General features: G+C 35.5%; 1 pseudogene; it reads right to left on the bottom strand.

Annotated features, from left to right (window-relative positions):
* Window positions 1–10156: 10156 nt before the first annotated feature.
* LOC124236964 (olfactory receptor 14A16-like) lies at window positions 10157–11099 on the bottom strand (annotated as a pseudogene).
* Between the last annotated feature and the right edge of the window lie 9433 nt (window positions 11100–20532).

The following is a 20532-nucleotide window of genomic DNA, read 5'->3' as shown; positions in this document are numbered from 1 at the left end:
TGCAAGGACTGTTGGAATCATCAGTGGTGAAAGCTGCCAAGAACCTCCTGATCTCTTTTTCTCCCACAGATGCTGTCATGGTAGAGAAGATCCCTCTTGGCACTGAATCCAACTTGCAGTGCCCTCACAATTGTGGTGACACTCGTGTCTGATGCATAGATGCATGGGCATCTAGAGCATGAATGCTGAAAAAGTGAGAGCGGCTCCATGGTCCAGGGCATGGGTAGCCTGTAGCACTGTGGCTCCAGTGCTTGAAGCATGGCTGCACATTGAGCATCCATGAAGCCAGGAACAGAAGCATGGGTGCTCATGGAACAACAGTGACACCAGGGCCTAAGGAGCTAGATAACAACAGTGACTTTGCTGATTCATACATAAACATCCATATAGCAGCCATCATATCAGGGTTTGGAAAATAGTTGTGCATAGAGTGGTTGCAGGGCCAAGATCTGGAACACAGTTGCATATGGAGTGACAGTGGCTGTGGAGTTTGGGACATGCATGGAGTTGAGTGGATTGACAATTCTGGTCCAAGAACAAACAATAGAAGCTCCTTTGGGGGGGGGCACACAATAGTGGCTCCCTCTCTGAGGGACCTGTGGAGGCACTAGCTATCAGTAACCTCAGTGGTAAAAGTTTCTCATGTCCTCTGTGGAGCAGGACGCTGGGGCCCATGTCAATGAATGCTACAGTGCCCTCTTCTGTGAAAGCTACAGAAAGACTCTTGTGGAGGCTGTTGTGGTCCTCTGAGGCAAAGGCTGATGAGGTCCTTTCTACAGCAAGCCACTAGGGACTACAATGGCTCTTGCTTTATGTCTGATACTGATAGCACCTGTTACTTTACTTTGTTCCTAGATGTCTCCAGACATCTCAACTGAGTTTGTCTTGCCAGAAATTGTATGTGTGTGGTTATTCTGTTTGTTTTTTTCTCCACTATGTTGCTATAGATTCTTAATTCTACTCTTTAGCCCTGCCAGGGCTATTTTCATTTCAAGATGGCTGATAATTGTGGAGTTTTTTTTTTTTTTGTGATGAGATAAAGGCTGGTCTCTCTTTTCTGACATCACTTCCTATAGTAGCTACATTCTATAAAGTCATTGGAAAACTAAATTAGTGGATATTGAATCATGGCTCCTAGGAAAAACACAGTTAGTTTTCTGAGAGCCTCTGGGCCACAAACATTTTGTAAATTGATCAATATATAATCTTTTATCATATGTGTTTTTGTTAAAAGACACATTATTTAATGTATCTTGTTTTATTAACATTAAAATCATAGCTTATAGCACTATAAGTCATACTTGAATGAAGCTTATTTAAAACACATTTTTTTTCAATAAGTAATATTCAGCCTTCTTGTGCTTAGGAACACTAGATAAGACTGCAGCGCTATGCTAGGGGCTATTTTAAAGAGCTAAATTATCAATAAAAAGCAAAAATACAATGTGAAAAATTATCACGCTAAATAGACCACAGACAAAACACTTGTTCATTGTATAAGAGCTGAATTAAGATGGCAGAGCATCATCGTGTTTGACATCGGCTAGGAATGTGCATATTGGGCACTTAAAATTTTCACTGTTCTGCACATCTATGAGTGACTGTAAAAATGCCATGAGAATTGATTTTAAGTTTTAGTATGTAGGAAATACATGCTTAATGAACTTTCACCTAATGAGGATCAACTGTGAACACAATTGATCTTCCACATGCAGCTTCCACTTTAAAATAAGAAATTATTTTTAAATACAAAATTAATTTTCAAATAATTAATAATCAAAATTAAATTTCAAATTTTCAAACATAATTTCCTTCATAAACTCTATGTCTTCTTCGGAAAAACATCTACTCAGACCCTCTGCCCATTTTTTAATAGGATTGTTCATTTTTTTTTAATATTGAGTTGTATGAGATTTTAAAATTATTTGGATGTTAATCCTTTATCACATATATGTTTTACGAATATTTTCTCTCATTCACTAGATTGCCTTTTCATTCTGTTCATGATTTTCTTTGCTGTTCAGAAGGGTTTTTTTTTAATGTAGTACTAGTTGTTTATTTTTGCTTTGGTTGTCTTTCCTTTTGGTTCTCAAATTCAAAACATCATCACCAAGACCAAAATCAAATAGCTTACCATGTATTTTTTTCCTAAGAGTTTTATAGTTTCAGGTCTTACATTCAAGTCTTTCATCCAGTTTGAGTTAAATTTTGTGTATGGTGTAAGATGGTGATCCAGTTTCATTGTTTTGCATGTGTCTGTCCAGTTTTCCTAGTAGCATTTATTGAAAAGACTGTGCTATCCTCATCATGTATTCTTAGCTCCTTCTCACAGATTAATTTACTATATATGTGTAAGATGATTTCTGGACTCTCTATCCTGTTCTATGGATGTGTCTGTCTTTATGCCAGTATCATACTGCTTTTGTTACTATAGTTTTGTAATATAGTTTGATATCAGGGAGCATAATGTCTCCAGATTTGTTCTTCTTCCTCAAGATTGCTTTGGCTATTTGGGATCTTCTGTGGTTCCATACAAATTTTAGAATCATTTGTTCTATTTCTGTTAAAAGATGGAATTTTTATAGGGATTGCAGTGAATCTGTAGACTTCTTTTTATGGATATTTTACCAAATATTGATTATTCCAGTCCATGAACAGGGCATATTTTTACATTTATTTTTGTCTTTATCATTTTTGTTCATTATCATCTTATAGTTTTCAATGTATAAGTCTTTCACCTCTTTGGTGAAGTTTATTTCCAGGCTTTGTTCTTTTGTTGCAATTGTAAATGAGATTGGTGTCTTAATTTCTCTTTCTGGTAGTGTATTAGTGTAAAGAATTGCAAAACATTTTTGTATATTGATTTTGTGTTCTGCAAATTTACTGAATTTATTAGTTCAAATAGTTTTTGGCAGAGTCTTTAGAGTTTTCTGTATATAATACATTATCTGAAAATAGCCACAATTTTTGTTTTTCCTTCCCAATTTGGATGCCTTTTATTTCTTTTCATGTCTAATTGCTCTGTCCAGGAATTCCAATACTATGTCAAATAAAAGTGGCAACAATGGGCATTCTTGTCTTGGTGCTGATCTTAGAGGAAAAACTTTCATCTTTTCATCATTGTATATATGTTAGCTATGGGCTTGTCATCTATGACCTTCATTATGTTGAGATATTTTCCTCTATACCCACTTTGTTGAGTTTTTCCTCATAAATATATGTTGAATTTTGTGAAATGGTTTTTCTGAATCTATTCAAATAATCATATGACTTTAATTTTATTAATGTGACATATCAAATTGATTGATTTATGGACATTAAGCCATCCTTGGAATAAATTTCACTTTATCATGATGTGTGATCTTTTTTATATGTTCTTGAATTTTGTTTGCTAATATTTTGTTGAGGATTCTTGCATCTAGGTTTATCAGGGATATTGGCCTATAATTATATTTCTTGTTGCTTCCTTTTCTGGTTGTGGTATAAAGGTAATGCTGGTCTCATTAAATGAGTTTGGAACTATTCTTTTCTCTTTTATTTTTTGGTAGAGTTTGAGAAAGATTGATTGTAATTCTTTAGATATTTGGTTGAATTTAGCACTGAAGCTGCTAGATTCTGGACTTTCATTTCTTTGGATGTTTTTGATTTCTGATTCTATCACCTTACTAGTTATCAATCTACTCATATTTTCTATTTCTTTATGATGCAATCTTGGTAGTGTGCATGTTTCCAGGAATTTGTATATTTCTTCTAGATTGTCAAATTTAACATATAATTATTCATAGTAGTTTCCTATGTCCCTTTTATTTTTGTGGTATCAGTTTTAATCACTCTTTAATTTCTGAATTTGTTTATTTGAACCCTCTCTCTTTCGTTCATTGTGACTCTAGCCAAAGGTTTCTCAATTTTCTTTCTCTTTTCAAAGAACCAGCTCCGACTTTCATCACTTTTTTCTGTTCTTTTTAGTCTGTACTTCATTTACTTCTTTCTGATATTTCTTGTATCTTTCCTTCTCTAACTTTGGGTTTTGTTTCTTCTTTTTCTAGTCTTTGAGGTGCAAATTTAGGTTGTTTATATTAGACTTGTAGCCTGTAGCTTTGCCTCCAAGTGGGATTGTTACCCTGTTCTTAAAAGCTGTGAAACCTCACATTGCCTTGGCCATCTTATGGGTGGCAGTCCTTTCAGGCATATGTTTGCTGAATATAGAAGTCTTATCCATATTGAGTATTTGTCTGGAAAGTAATTTTCCTCCACAATCAGCTAATCTAGAGCTATTATATGTGACAGAAAGGATAAGAGGAACAGATTGGTTTTACCTGCATCATCCCTTCCTGAAGGCAGCTCTGCTCACTGCCAATATAGCACATGGTGGCCTGTGGCTCCTCACGTGAAGGAAAGTGAGAGCATGTGAATGAGTGCCTGCATTCCTCAGATGTGCAAGACATTGCTAAAGAGGCTCATTTTTTTTTACCTCATTCAGAGTGTTGAGTCATTAGTTGCATTATTAGGTGGCAGTGAGTGGCTGAGAGAACAAGCAGGACTCAGAATGGCAGATATCAAAGGGATACACATCCTTTCAACTACACAGCAGACTCCATTGGAAGGCTATCACACGAGATTCCCAGGAACCTGCCATGAAAATCTCATCACTAACCTACAGGGGCCATTGATGGAACATGAACACCCTTGATGCTCCATGTGGCTCGTGCACACACACTCCCACCCCATGGCCAGCTCCTGCACACCCATGATGATGGTGAGAGTGAGCTTATTCAGATGGTGAGTTATTGCATGCTGAAAGCTGGCCTAAATCTGTCAGCGTGTAATGCACCACAAACTCAAGCATTTAGCATCATACTTCGAAAAGCAAAAGTGAGGCTGTCAACACCCAGACTGAATTGACAGAATTGAGAGAAGATATACAAGCTTAAGAATTCTGTCACAAGTGGAGTGAAAAGTATGGAGCAGGAATATCCATAGAAGTCTGAGAAAGCCTCAGAATCCTAAAAAGGGCTGCTGGAAAGTATTTCTGTCCTGAAGTAGTCAATAAAGATTAGAAGAGGTAATTCCTACTTCAAATGAAAAGACAGAAATGCAAGATATCAAGTAGCATAAAAAAATCAAATAAACATAGGACATCAAGGAGCAAAATAATTTTCCACTGACTAAAAAGACATGGAAATCTCATTTTGTTTTATTATTGATTTTCTGATTTTGTTGATTTTTCTTTCTGAGTTTTCTTGGATCTCACTGAGCTTTCTTAAAACATCTATCTTGATTTCTTTATTATGTAAATAACAGAAGTTGTACAAAGAGATAGAAATCATTTAAAAAGACCAAACAAATGTTAAAGCTGAACTAAATAATGAAAGAAATTTTTTAAAAAAACTATAAAGAGCATCAACAGCAGAATGGATTCTGCAGAAGAAATAATCTATGAGTTAGGAGGAGACAGGACCTTAGAAATTACCCAGTCAGAGGAGAATGCAATAAAAAAGAATGAAAAAAAAGAAATGAGCAAAGTCTGTGTGAACTATGTGATACCATGAAAAGAAAAAAATTGTGAGTCACTGGAGTACCATAGGAGAAGAGGAGAAACTGTAGGAAAGCTCATTTAAAGAAAGAATGGCTGAGAACTTCCCAAATCTAGAGAGAGATTTGGACATCCAAGTTCATGTGCTCACATGTCCACAAACAAATTCAACTGACATTGATCTTATCAAAGACACATAATAAGAAAACTATCAAATGTATAAGACAAAGAGAATCGTAAAAGTAGCAAGATAAAAGAAACTTGTAACTTACAAGTATAAACACATGAAGCTATCAGTGGATTTCTCAGCAAAAATCTTACAAGCCAGGAGAGAGATGATATATTCAAAATGATGAAAGAAAAAAAACCCAGCCAATCAAGATTACTTTATCTAGCAAAGTTGTATTTCAGAAATGAAGGAGAAAGAACGACTTTCTTAGACAAACAAAAACTGAGTGATTTCATCACCTTTAGACCTGCCTTACAAGAAATGCTGAAAAGAGTTCTTCTAGCTAAACTAAACTGATGTCAATTTGTGGCTTGAGGACATATTACAATATATAACACATTGGTAAAGGCAGTTATGTCATATTTAATTCAACTTTATGTTTGTGATTCCATGATGACTATTTATGTTGAACATTACTTTTCAGAAGATCAGAGTGAAGAAATTACAATGAATACATTCTCCTCACCCAATGGCACAATCACATTCAAGGCACAAGCTAATATTTGTCATGCCCAGATCAGGATATGATTCAAAAAATGAGATATCAATTTGCTAGCTTCAAGTGGTGGGAGAAATGCCACCACTGATTACCTAGAAATAGAGAATCTCTCATTCAGACATTCTTTATAGATTATTTTGTTTTGAGAAAGTAATTCCTCTAATTTTGAAGTTTTGATTCATAATCAGGATGCAACTAGTTGAACCGTGAACACTCCTTCTTATTAATCATAACTTACAGTCTTTAGATAGCCTCTACTTTCCTAAATTTATAATGTGAACCAATCATAGCAACACTTACTGCAGTTCCTTACATCATAAAAATGTTTGGGGCTGGCCCTGTGGCCGAGTGGTTAAGTTCACACGCTCTGCTGCAGGCGGCCCAGTGTTTGATTTGTTAGCAGTGCGTGGACATGGCACTGCTCACCAAACCACATTGAGGCAGCGTACCACATGCCACAAATAGAAGGACCCACAACAAAGAATATACAACCATGTACTGGGGAGCTTTGGAGAGAAAAAGGAAAAAAATAAAATCTTAAATAAAGTTTACAAAACTTACTGGGTGATAGAATCTAACTCTTATACAGTTGAGAGTGTGTCTGTGCAAAGGGATAAAGATAGTATTCCACAACAGATTTCCACGAAGTGAATAAATATGGAAAATTTTTCAAATTCACTAACAATGAAATAATTACAACTTAAAATGTCAAGCAGCAATATTTATTCAATAAATAAATACTGATTTTAATGATGGTCTCCATGAAGCTGAGGAAGAAGAGAGAAAGACTTTCCTTCCCACAGCTGATGCATCATAACATAATGGGAGGTTATAAGAAATCAATTTGCAGTAGATATCAAGGACTATACAATCTTTATATGCATTGAAATGGAGATATTAATTGAAATTAAATATCCTTAAACTAACTAGAATATAGATGATTATTTGAGAAGAGTACAAGATTTAAATGTTTATGTGTTTTTCTGTTGTAACAAGCTATTTCAAAGAATAGGGAAATATCTATAAAATTATTGTAGGTTGACAGAATAGCATTACATGGTGACAGAATTATATTTTCTAAAAAGTTTTACTGACTTATTGCCTTAGCTTGTCTTTCTCAAAGTAAAACCTAGGAAAGGACATTTCACAGTTTATGAAGTAGACAAAGTTATTCCTAGGAACATGAGTAGTCACTAAGGCGAGTGAGACAATTTAGGGTGGAATGTCAATGCAAGGGTGTGTCATTGATCTGATTACTGCTGTGGGCAACTGGAGCTCAATATTACTGAGAATCCTTTCAGGAACAGTGCAAGAAGAGCCTCAGAAGTGTCTGTTGAAGATAGGCAGAGCAGAGATTTCCAGCTGCTCTTATGTCACATTGGTTTTCCAAGGCAGCAGTTAACTCTCTCCAAAACAAATATTAATTTCTTCCTGCAGGCATCCCATGATGCAATATCCCAGAAACTCTAGAACTGAAAGCTAGTGCTATAAGATGTGGTCAAGAGGCACTATCAAGTCTCAACTATGCTCAGCTGTCCCTGCAGTGATAGCACAGAAAACTGAGCCATGAAGATGTGGGAATGGGCATGAAAAATGTCCACACACCTGAAATTTTGTTGTTGCTCATTGTATTTTTTGGCTGACTCCTAAAGACATAAAATTTACTTTATTTTCGTGTTTATTTACATTAACTGTAATGCACACATACAATGAGGTAATCACTACCACAATCAAGACACAGTACAGTTCTAACACCACAAATGCTTCCTCAGGTTGCATCTCTATAATCAACCACTCCCTCAAATCTTGCCTTTGCATTCCACAGTTCTGCTCTACATCCCTATAGTCATGCCATTGCAGCATATCATACGTGGAATTTTATAGTATGCACCCTGTATAGACTCACTTTTTCACTCATCGTTATGCCTTTGAGATTTACCCACCTTTTTGCATTAATCAATAGTTTATTATTTTTACTGCCAAATTGTGTTTCAGTATATGAATGAACCACAAAATTTTTATTTAAATCCATTTACTCAAAAAGGACAATATTTTAAAACAAACACAAGTGTTAGATATTTATTAAAGGACTTAGATAATCATATTTTATACTTATATAAAAATAGTGAAAAAAATGCATTAACCAGCAGAAGAGAACCTATTTGATAATTGGATGATGTGAGCATGATATGTAAGGGTGTTTTCATAAATACAGAATAACATCTTAATTAAGATTACATGGTGACAGAGTCAGTTTTTATTTCTTTGACTTAGGATACACTCCTTAGTCCTTGTGTGTCTCAGTTTTTCACATAAAAATAAATTAGTAGTAGTTATCTTGGAGGGTTTTTTTTTTAAAGATTTTATTTTTCTCCCCAAAGCCCCACGGTACATAGTTGTACATTTCGTTGTGGGTCCTTCTAGTTGTGGCACGTGGGACGCTGCCTCAGCATGGTCTGAGGAGCAGTGCCATGTCCGCGCCCAGGATTCGAACCAACAAAACACTGGGCCGCCTGCAGCAGAGCGCGCGAACCCAACCACTCGGCCACGGGGCCAGCCCCATTGGAGGGGTTTTTTTTGCGCAGAAATAATGGGTAAATTCATGCAAAATGCTCAGAAAAGGCAGTTGTCCCATCACCATTATCATCACCATGAACAACAAAAATAGTATTATAATCATCATGATTACTGTTTCAAGACCTGGACGAATTGTTATTGTTTCACTTCCAATTTTACCAGAAAGAGAGAAAGGGAAAAGGCATTTTGGGGGTAAAGGATTGTGAGTGGACACAGAAGTAAACAGTCAAATAATGGAGAAAATATGTGATAACTGATGTGGAATATGGAATACATATCTCTACTTAAGAAATAAAGAAAAGAAATGTAAGGGAAATAAGTAGGAGAGAAAAAAGTTAGAGAACAGAAATAAGTAGAAAGAAGAATGAAGTAAGGGATGATGGAATAAAAACCTACATACATACAAAGAAAATTGTTTTCCATGCAAATGTATTAAAATTCAGAAACCAGGAGTCCATCTAAATTGGTAAAATGTCAATTTAATGTTTTACACTACATTTAAACTGAAAAGAAGTTAAATTTAGAAGTAAATATAAAAGAAGATAATCTCAGAAAAAATAAATTTCAATTTATTGCTAGATATATTTAAATTTATACATTTATGTGAAACAAACTCTAGAAATACAAAAAATAAGGATACAAAATTGTGCTTTCTCTTAAATGTTCTGCTCCTGAATATGCTTCTTAACTTGTACTCTGTAATGAGAATTGCCCATTTGCAAAGCAATATCACTACTCTTAAAATGTCACTACATGATTGCCAATGGAAATTTTTACCAATATACTATACTCATAAATTCTATCAAAGACTGTTATGAGTATAGTATCTGCAAGTCCATATGAAAAATTAATCGTTTAGGTAATCAATTAAACTGAGTTCATAAAAATATCCTTCCCAATTCAAACTCATAAAAGAAAAAATAAATTTGAAATTACTCATTATCATTAAAACTATTGAAAGAATAAATTGGGAAAAGTTCATGGCGAGGAATTATAATAAAGATTTACATTTTGAAATTATCTTAAAATTATCTTAAGGAGGAATGAGACTGATGTTAAAGATGAAAAAAAAAGAAAAATATTATTACTCTGAACATGCATCCTTTGATGTGACATTAAGGAGTGGGAGATTTCCACTGGATTGGAAATTGCCAAGACACTCATCTGACTGACTGACCCATGTAATAATATAAAAAGTAGCATCTTTTGTAGCAGCAACAATGACCTAATAGGTATATAATAATTTTAAGACACATTTGCATTAACCAAATATTTTATATAATTTATTATGTATAAAATTCATTGATATTTCAGACATTTACAACTTTGGGAATATTTCCCCCCCAAAAAATTGTTAAGAGCCACCTTAATGTCTCTGTTTCTCAGACTGTAAATGACAATATTCAGGCTGGAAGTTAAAAGAGAATATTACACAGACATAAAGAGGTTCAGCGAAGATGGTGATTTTGAGGTTGAACCTAAATATGCAATAAATCCAGAAGAGAGGAATAAGGTCACCACGGTGATATGTGGAATACAAGTGGAGAAAGGTTTGGACCTGCTTTGTGCAGAAGGAATTCTTAGGACAGTGGAGAAAATTTGAACATAGGAAACAACCATGAAAATGAAACATACAAAAGCAAAACAACAGCCAGCAATAATAAATGCATATTCTAGAATTTGATCCCCAGAACAAGCAATTTGAAGCAGTGATGGGACATCACAGAAGAACTGATGTACTGTATTGGGTCCACAGAAACGAACAGAGAATGTACCTGCAACATGAAGGGATCCATAAACACACCCACTGAACCACGATGCAGTCACCATCTTCACACAGCTGCCCCTACTCATGATAGCCTCATAGTGCAGAGGGTGGCAGATGGCAGCATAGCAATCATAGGACATCACTATGAGGAGAGCATACTCTGTGCAACCAAAACCATAAGAAGGAAAACCTGTGAGGAGCATCCCAAAAAGGAGATTGAATAGCTGTTGGTCAAAGAGTTTATGATGGATTTGGGGATAGTGACAGAAATAAAACAATCAATCAAAGACAAATTTTTCAGGAAGAAATACATGGGGGATTGTAGATGCTGGTCAATGGTGGTAAGGGTGGTAATGAGGATGTTCCCTCTCAGTGATGCCAAGTAAATGAGGAAGAACAACACGGCACAGAGTCTCTGTAGAACCTGGTCATCAGGGAATTGCATAAGCAAGAATTCCGTTATGATGGTCACATTGGTTAATTTCTCAGTCATGATGGTTCTTTCCTGTGAAAAAAAGAAGAAAAATTATAATTGTTTATTCACTTGTACCTTTAAGATCTGTCTCTTTTCGTTGCTTCCAATATTTGTTGATTCAACTCTTTTCTCAGGGATATTTTCATGGTTATGTGGTTAGTCTCAAACTAAATCATATATCACACTCCGTAATGTATTTATTCAATTAATACAGAATAAATTATATTAAGATAGACACTAAGAGCAGGCTAAATTAATTTACCAAATTATGGCTTGGAATTCATGCATAAATATAAAATGTTTGCCTCATCCTTCCGTAAATGAAGATTGTCTCACTTTTTACTTTGATGGAATAGGTTAACAGAAGTAGAAAAATTTTGAACAGAATGGAATAGTTAACTGTTTCAGTCATACTTGGAAATCTACTTTAATTCCCTGTGGATTGTTTTACTGATACATTTGAAGAAGTAGTATAAAGAATTTCTGATATCATTTATTTTTCCACCTTTCTCTATCCCATTAGTATATAAGAAGTGAGAAAAGTCAGAACTAAATATTCTCCTTGCAATCTTTGTCTGTACAATAGAGACTAAGGCAATGATATACATCATTTACAAGGTGAAGATTATAATGAGTACACTGATATTTTTACAGAGGTTTCAAGTTAAGGAGATAATATATGAGCTATCTTGAGCAGTCAATAGAGTCCTAGAAGTAGACAAAAATTCTACTGTCGATATCAATTGTTCAGAAACAAGTTTATTATGCAATAGTTTCCTTCAATAAAGGTTCATGGCTCTCATGCATCTAATAAACAATGAAATAAATGTACCTACTTGGACACATCAAAAGAGATAGAGTGGCTTTGGGAAGCTTATATTAGATGCATAAAGGTTTAGGGGAAATCCACTCACCTAATAGAAATTCAGCTTCTCTAATTCTGGCAGTCTGTTCTTTAAAATATTGTCGAAGTGAAAGCCGAAAATGAGGCCAATAAAGGATATTTTCTCTCATAGAAAGTAAACTTGGATGAGTTGGATCTTTCGTCCAACAGAATGAACATTCCTGTTTAAATACTGCTATTATTCTGATTGCTAGTGCATTTAGTGTTCAAAGTGTCTTGCATTTTTGTGGGTGGTTAAAATTGACTAATGAGAACAAAAGCTAATTATGTATATTGGACATGAGTTCTGCCACAGACTTGAGTTGTCATCACCGACACTAAGGATTGTAAATGCAAATACTTAGGTCCAATTTTGGACAGTTTTTATACCCAAGGGGCTTTCCTGTCTGAGACTTATCTCATTAATGACAGGAATTATGTTAATAAGCTGTTGTGAAACTTTACATTGTCAGGTAATGGAATGATTTGAATTCACGAGCTCATATCTGGACAAAATGATCAGCTGTGTTATTTTCCTTTACTAATTATTTTGATTTTATTTAATATTTGTCATAGGCACATTATAATTCACCTCACCATACAACATGTCCAAGATACAAGAAAATGAAGGAACAAATATCCTTTTTCACTGTATACTTTAATTTTCTTTCCCAGGAAGAAACTCTTAATTTTTTTTCTGTATTTACTTATTTTCATTTTCACGTGAACTTGCAATACACAAATGCAAAAACATTTACTTAAACATACATGATTTCTTACCATGGTTTGTTCAACCTGTTTATTTTTTACTTAACATATTTTCCAGAAACATCTATTAATACTGTTACAAATTTGTAGTCTTTGCTTTTAATGTTTGCATATATTTCTGAATATGGATGTGAAAAGAATTGAAAACTTCTGATATTTTTTAACTTATGAGTAGGTTGTAAATAAAATATTATGTCTATATTTTGTACATATGTGCAAATATTTTTCTAAAATAATTTTAATGTTATTAGTTGATCAAATAGCTCTTAAATTTTTAGAAATGCCACCAAATACTCCTTCAACAATGTGTGGCAAATTTATACTCCTATCAACAGCATTGTACTTATGCATATGCTTGCCTGTAGAATATGTTTTCATTTATTGTAACTCTACTTATTTTTCTTATTTTTAGTACTTTTGTGGATGGGCCTGTTACCAAGGATATGGGTGGGCTTGAATCCTGTCTGGTTTCTGGGTCAGAGAGATGGCTTCCAGAACCTTGGTCAGTAAGATTGCAACTGGGACGAGGGTCTGCTTCAAGGTCTACAGTTGGGTCACAGAAGGCACACCTGTTACTAGGTTTGTGGATGAGAGTTGCTCCCACCAGGTCTCTGGGAGGTGTCCTGCCAGGTCACTGAGTAGGTCCTACATCAGGCAAGAGTGGCCCTGTACCAAGGCTGAGCAGACTGGGAATTAAGTCACAGGGCTGCTTCAATGTCCACAATTGGGAGCAAAGTCTGAAACTTGTCACCAGGCATAGAGATTATTGTGACTTCTGCCCAGTTTTGGGGCAGGCAGAACTGTCCCTGGACCACAGCTGAGTGGGGCTAGAGCTGGGTCTTAGGACTGCTTCAGGATCCACAGTCAGATCAAGCTCAGTGGGCCTGCATCTAGGGGCAAGAATAGGTGTGTTTCTTTTTGGATCACTTGGCACATTGTGTTTGAGGTGGGACCAATGCCAAACAGTACTGAGCTGAACCTGCAGAGGGATGAGGTGTCAGGGGCACTGCTAAGTCTGTAAGCAGGACCACATGGATGCGGGAAGGCATGCCTTGGATAAAATGCCACTAGCAAGTTTGGGCTAGACCTGAGTTTCACAACTTTTTACCTGGATCCCAAAGCTTACCCAAAAGCACATTTACCAGCTGATGGCTACCACATTGTTCTCTCTGTGGGGTAGAAATGGGGAAACATCCACCGTCTTGCTCAGTCATATATTCTTGATGAAATTGAAAGTATGTTATGTTATGGAAGAAAGAAATTTATGAATGAGAATAATTTTGGAGAAGAGAGGGGTCTTGTGGATACTCTGAGGGAGGCTGAAAAGTACGTGCAGTGTTGCACAATTCACTACATTAGGTGATAACGTCTTGCCACCTATGAGGATTTTATTGAGGACAGGCAGAGATAACACAGATTAAGTTCTAAGCTTACTTTGATATACTCACTATTTTTAAAATCTGGAAAGATAAAATGTGTTTACCCTTCAAGTCAATATTTTAATACTAAGATATAATAGATTGACAGAGACCTTAATGAAATATTTAATTTTTCAAATTTCTTTTCTATCCTTACACTCTTAAGTAATTCAGAAAAATGTTACAATGGCGGTGGATTTCTTTTTATTCCCCTATGTCATTTTCCATCATATTCCTCTTGAGTATGTTTGAAGATTATGTGTCAGAGTCTATGTCTCAATTTGTAAAAAAAAAAAAAAAATTACTATTACATAATTTTATTTTTAGTGCTTAAATTATCTAGCCAGGTGTTACGTAGGCCTCTTTCACTGATGTTTCATAGTTTACCCTATACTCCAAAGATAAAAGAAGTGCAATATGATCTTTAGTCAAGAAGTAAGAAGACCAGATTATTAACCAACAACATTAATCAATGAGTTCACCTTTCTGGTTACCAAATGTTTGGTTCTCTCATACAAAATAAGCTCAACCACTTTGCAAAGAAAAAAAATCAAAGGTCTCATTTAGTCATGAGTGCTGAGCAGATAACAAGCAAATCTAGAAATGCTTTTTTCTTATTTGATGACCTGTGAAATGCAAGTCACTGAAAAATCCAAAACATTTGGTGAATCAGGGTCCTGACCACAGCAATAAACAAACTTATAAGGAAAAAAAGAATGAGAGAATATACAGAAATTTGTTCTTAGATATTCTCAAATCTCACTAGGCAGGTATTTGTGCATTTCTACATTTTCAATGAAGAAATTCATAAATAAAGTAATTTTTTTTCTTGCACCAATTTCTCAGGGTTTTTTTTTTTCCTTTTGGTCATTGTTCCTGGCTTATTCCTCTAGAATGTTCTTCATTTTCCAATATCTTTATCACTCATCTACCATGATAATTGTGGAAAATGATCTTCTTGTGGCTAAGTGGTTTTCTCAATTGCCTTCTTGTGAATGTATAATTGAAGTCTGAGGGTAATAGAATATTGCTTTACAGATATTCACTGGATTCTCCTGATCTCCAATGGAGAAATGAACTTCTCACCCAATACACATGGGCCTAGCCATGTGCTTATTTGCTTTGCTCAATGCCGTATGGCTGAAAGTGTCTGTTTACCAATTCCAGGCTGAAGACTTCAGAGACATCATGTTTTTCTCATTCTTCTGTTGCTTCCTTCATCAGTATGAGAAGAAAATGCTTGAGTAGCTTGTCTCTTCCAATACCTTATTTTCTTTGTGCCTGATTTCTAGCTGTCTCATGGGAACTGGAACAATGGAAAGTCTTAGCTACTGCCAGAGACCCCAATTAAAACAGAGAAAGAGGTAAATAAAGGAAATATATGTTGGATTATGTCCTACAGAACTTTGAAACTTTCACTACAGCTGCCATTGGGATTTCCTACAAAAGCCATCTGTCAGTGGATCATGAGAATAATAGTATCCTCAGCTACAGAACACTGCAGAGTAAAGGCAGTGAAAGTATCTGAAAATAAATAATGACCTGTATTATACTATTTGTGAGTGTTTTTCTATCTCTTGATGTTTTTTCCATAAAATTTATTTTGCTTATTATCACAGAAGCTAAATCCATTTACTATTGACTTAATATTTGCCTGATGAAACATGTCTCATTCCTTATTTATCACACATTCTGTATGTTTTCATTTTATATATGCCCAGTTTAAACAATATTTTTTCTCCAGTCTAGATTATTTCCTTTTTACTTGTAGCATTAAGTATGTTTACATTTGCTGAAAGAAATGACATAGTTGGATTCATTTCTACCCTTTTTTTTAGTGCTTTCCAATTATCTGCCTTCTCTATGTCCACATTTATCTCATCCTTGTCTTCAGATGGATTATTTTCCTCATTTCATGCTTGCTTTGTGTTGCTTAAGACAAAATGTACTATGATTCTATATTTGTTAATGATTATCTAAGACATTTTTCTGTGCAATTTATCTATCAATACTAATTTTATTTCACCTTTATAATGTCAACCATTATAAATATATTATATAATTTAACTCAGGTCATCACATTGTGGCTGTGTAACAAACCACACAAAAATTTACTGATTTAAAACAATAACATATTATACAAAACAATAATATAATGTTTTTCTCATTATTTCTCAAATATTATTGTTTTCTCCCCAGTGTTTTGAAATGGCTGGGTTCAGTACAGTTCCTCTCTTTTGGGGAACTTTCACTAGAAGTGGCAGTTAGAAGCTGGTTGGAGTCATCTGAAATGTCTACTGAGCTGAGTATCTAAGAAGATTTCTTCCCTTATATGTGCGGTGGCTCAGTGATGATCCACATGGCCTCTACCTCCAGCAAAGAAGCTTGGACCTTTAAATGACTGACAAAGTCTCAACTGAGTTCTCAGCACTCAACTCAGTGCTCTTCATTGAAACAGACCATTTTCTCCAGTGTTCCTGGACTTACTGTTGGAAGGGGAGATTCTTTCTAGTCTACCCTAACACTGAGGGTGTAGGAAGGATCTTCTATCTGATTATCGTCCTTCGTGTGCCTTGTAGTGTCTCTCCTTTGTACTGTGCCACACAAGGCCGTGGAACAGACAGCATTTTGTTTATTTCCTGTGCCTAACATCCTTGGTGAGGAGACTCACTGATGCTTAATTTTTCTGGGTTTCTGCTTTCACATAAATTTCTGCTTCTGATAGGAATAACTTTAGGTATGGTTAAGATTTATATTTGTGTGTATATTTGTGTATGTATATACCTGTGGGAAGAGAGAAAGAGAGAGATCCAATATAGATGTAGATACCTATTTCTCTATCAGTCTGTCTATTCATCTAACTCTGTAGATTGGTCATGTAACTAGTCTGCCACACGTCATGACAGTGAATCATTCTCATTTCATTTTCATGATATTCAAATGAAATTAAATTTTATTTTTTTCAGACTGCAGGGAAGTTATTTTCATGAACTTAGTAGCTATGCCTTGGACAGTCTACCTTACAAGGGCACGTGTTCCTAGGTGAATATCCAAAGATAATAACTCCTGTTTATCTCATACTAAATTCTAAATGTTTTTTCCTGAATTACGTTTAAAAAATTTGTTTGTAAAACATCTAAGAAAGTGTTAATAAAGATGAAGTTTTAAGATATTTCTATTATTGTAAAATACCTCCAAACAGACAGTATAACTGTATTCTCTCAGTACAATAGTTCCAGATTTTGTGAAGTAATTTAAAAATGATGTTGACATCTTTCTCATGGATTCAAGGGAAAACATATGTTGTTTGAATTACTGGTATAGTTACTATTTCTGTATCTCATCCTGCTTATGCCTAACACCAAGCTTGAGGTGTTTATGCCAAAAAAAATTGCATACACACAGTGAATTTTCTATGAACCTTACTTGAGTTCACTCCCTGAGACAAAAGCCACAGCTACAAACCCCTTTGAAACATTCCCTTTTGCTATCATGAGATTCCTGTGAAGCTGCAGCATTACAATGCCCTAAAGATTTATTAGAAGTGCTTCTTTTTACTGAAAAGATTCTAAAAGGCATAATCTTAAGATTCTAACAGGGCTTATTGTTTTCCTATGGGGACTTATAAGGTCTTAGGTTTTTCTGAATTTTTGTTTTGTTTCATTTCATTGGATTTTTTTTTTTTTGAGGAAGATTGACTCTGAGCTAATGTATGTTGCCCATCTTCTTCTTTTTGCTTGAGGAAGATTGTTGGTGAGCTAACATCTGTGCTAATCCTCCTCAACTTTTTTGGATGTGAGATGCTGCCACAGCCTGGCTTAATGATCAATGTGTAGGTCCCTGTCTGGCATCTGAACTGGTGAACACCCAGCTGCCAAAGTGGAGCATGTGAACCTAATTACTATGCCGCGGGACTAGCTCCTGGATTGTCCTGAAGTTTTAACAAGTGATTTTACAGCCCCAATCTCTATTTAATCTTTGGTCTGAGCCCCATTCTTGAAGAGACTTTGCTGAGAGAAGCTATTTATTTTGGAACCCAGAACTTCCTAACTGCCTGTATTAACATTTTTTTTTCTTTAGCATATCTAAATCCTCTCATATTATCCCCTGGGCCATGTGTAGACAGGTGGAATTTTCAATATTCCCTCTGGAAATCTTTTTAGCAAGGTCACTGAGTTCTTTATGTTCCTTTCAATGTTTTACTTATTACTATAGATTTTCTTTCACTTTATGAAAATGGTTCCCTTTTCATCCAGGTTTTAAGGATATCTTTCCAACTTCTCTTGAAGGCCTCAGCAATGGTCCCCTCAAGGCTCTTACATGTCTGAGGTCATTTTGTACTCAGCCTGCCTCATAATCCTATGACAACATTACATGGTTTTACTGTTAGTGTTGGAGACACCCCTCTTCCAAGTACAAAAATGTGTTCTAGTTACTATTGTTGCATATCAAGCCAGTCCAAATCTTAGTGATTTAATACAACAGCAGTAATTATTTTTCCCCTGAAATGGCTGTATTTACAATGTAGTTCTTTCATTTCTTTCCTTTTTTAAAATAAATTATCCTACAGTGATGTCAGCATCATGGCAGAGTGAGCTTGCCTGGGACTCTCTCCCCTCCAACATACAACAAGAAGCAACTATATTCCAACAAAAAGTATCATAATAGTACAGGAATCCTTGGAGACACATAGGAGGCAAACGATGGAAGACAGAGAGGCTGGAGCCCCCATCAGAGGATCTGGAATGGGGTAAGAGAGAACTTTGCTCCCTCCCCTAAATGCTGTGATTGCTGCCAAGGGAGGCTCCATGAGGTAAGCTGAAGGTGGAGGGCTCAGAATATGTGGCTCTTAATGCCCATCTAGTGGCAATAAGCTGTAACTGCTACCGAATAATATTACAATGGGGAAAAATCATACTTCCAGTATGAGGCAGTTCATAAAAGCTGCAGACCAGAGGGAAAACAATAATTACACAGAATTATGTCCTGCAGACTCAGAAATAAGTAAACTAAATGACAATGAATTCAGAATAACTATCATCAAAAACGTCAATGAGGTAAAAGAAAATATAGAGAAACACTTCAATGAGTTCTGGGGCTACTTCACAAAGGAGATTGAAACTATAAAGAAGAATCTATCAGAAATATGAGAGATGAAAAATACAATGGAAGAAATCAAACATAATATGGATTCCTTGAATGCTCGTGTGGACATCTTAATGGAGCAAATCAGCATAATCAAAGATAGACATGTTGAAAGGCTCCAGAAAGGGAAGAAGAGAGAACTAAGACTAAAAAAGTTGTGAAGAAAATCGAGAAACAGCCAACTCACTGAGCAAATGCAAGATAAGAATTTTAGGTATACAAGAAGGTGAAGAGAAGGACAATGGAGCAGAAAATGTGCTCAAAGAAGTAATAGGAGAGAACTTCTTAAATCTAGGAAATGAGAGAGAAATGCGTGTGGAGGAAGCTTTCAGGTCTCCTAGATATGTCAATGTAAAAAGACCTACTGCAAGGCATATAGTAGTAAAACTGGCAAAAATGAATGACAAGGAAAAAGTACTCATGGTAGCAAGGCAGAAGAAAATAACCTACAAAGGAACCCCTATCAGACTTTCAGCAGATTTCTCTGCAGAAATTTTACAAGCTAGGCAAGATTGGAAGGTCATATTCAAAACTTTAAAAAATAAAAATCTTCAGCCAAGAATATTCTATCCATCAAAAATATCCTTCAGATATGAGGGAGAAATTAAATCTTTCCCAGACAAAAAAAAGCTAAGGGAGTTCATAGCCATGAGACTCCCCCCTCCCACAAGAAAGCCTCAAGAAGGCCTTATACCTGAAAAAAGAAAAAAAGGGAGAAAGGGGTCACAAAACACACAGTAAGGAGACAAATAGATAGAATCAGAACAGGATAGCAAAGAGTCAGTTATAGCATTGTGATAAAGAGAAGGAAAACACAAAAAACAAAGACAATCTTTTCACTTCAACCACAAACTCAACACAAGTTGGAATAAAATATGAAAATAATAACTTAGGAGGGGAGGAGTAAAGGGATTGAATCAGTTTAGGCTAAGGAAATAAGAGGCCACCAGATATTGGACTATCTTATGCATGAGATTCTGAATACAAAGTTCAGGTTAGCCACTAAACTAAAAAGCAGAACAGAAACACAAAGAATAAATAAGGAAAAAACTAAGAAACACAGCATAAAGAACTGAAGAAGTCAATGGGTAGACCAGAACACACAGGACGACAAACAAAGGCAATTCAGGAAAACTGGAAAATGAGTGACAGAATGACAGCATTGAGCCTTCATACACCTATAATCACTCTCAATGTAAATGGATTGAACTCTCCAATAAAAAAGGCACAGAGTGCC

The sequence above is a fragment of the Equus quagga genome, chromosome 3, assembly GCF_021613505.1.
Source record: "Equus quagga isolate Etosha38 chromosome 3, UCLA_HA_Equagga_1.0, whole genome shotgun sequence".
In the NCBI taxonomy this organism is placed as follows: domain Eukaryota; kingdom Metazoa; phylum Chordata; class Mammalia; order Perissodactyla; family Equidae; genus Equus; species Equus quagga.
The sequence above is the reverse complement of the archived record's forward strand: the minus strand, read 5'-3'. Positions and strand labels throughout refer to the sequence as shown.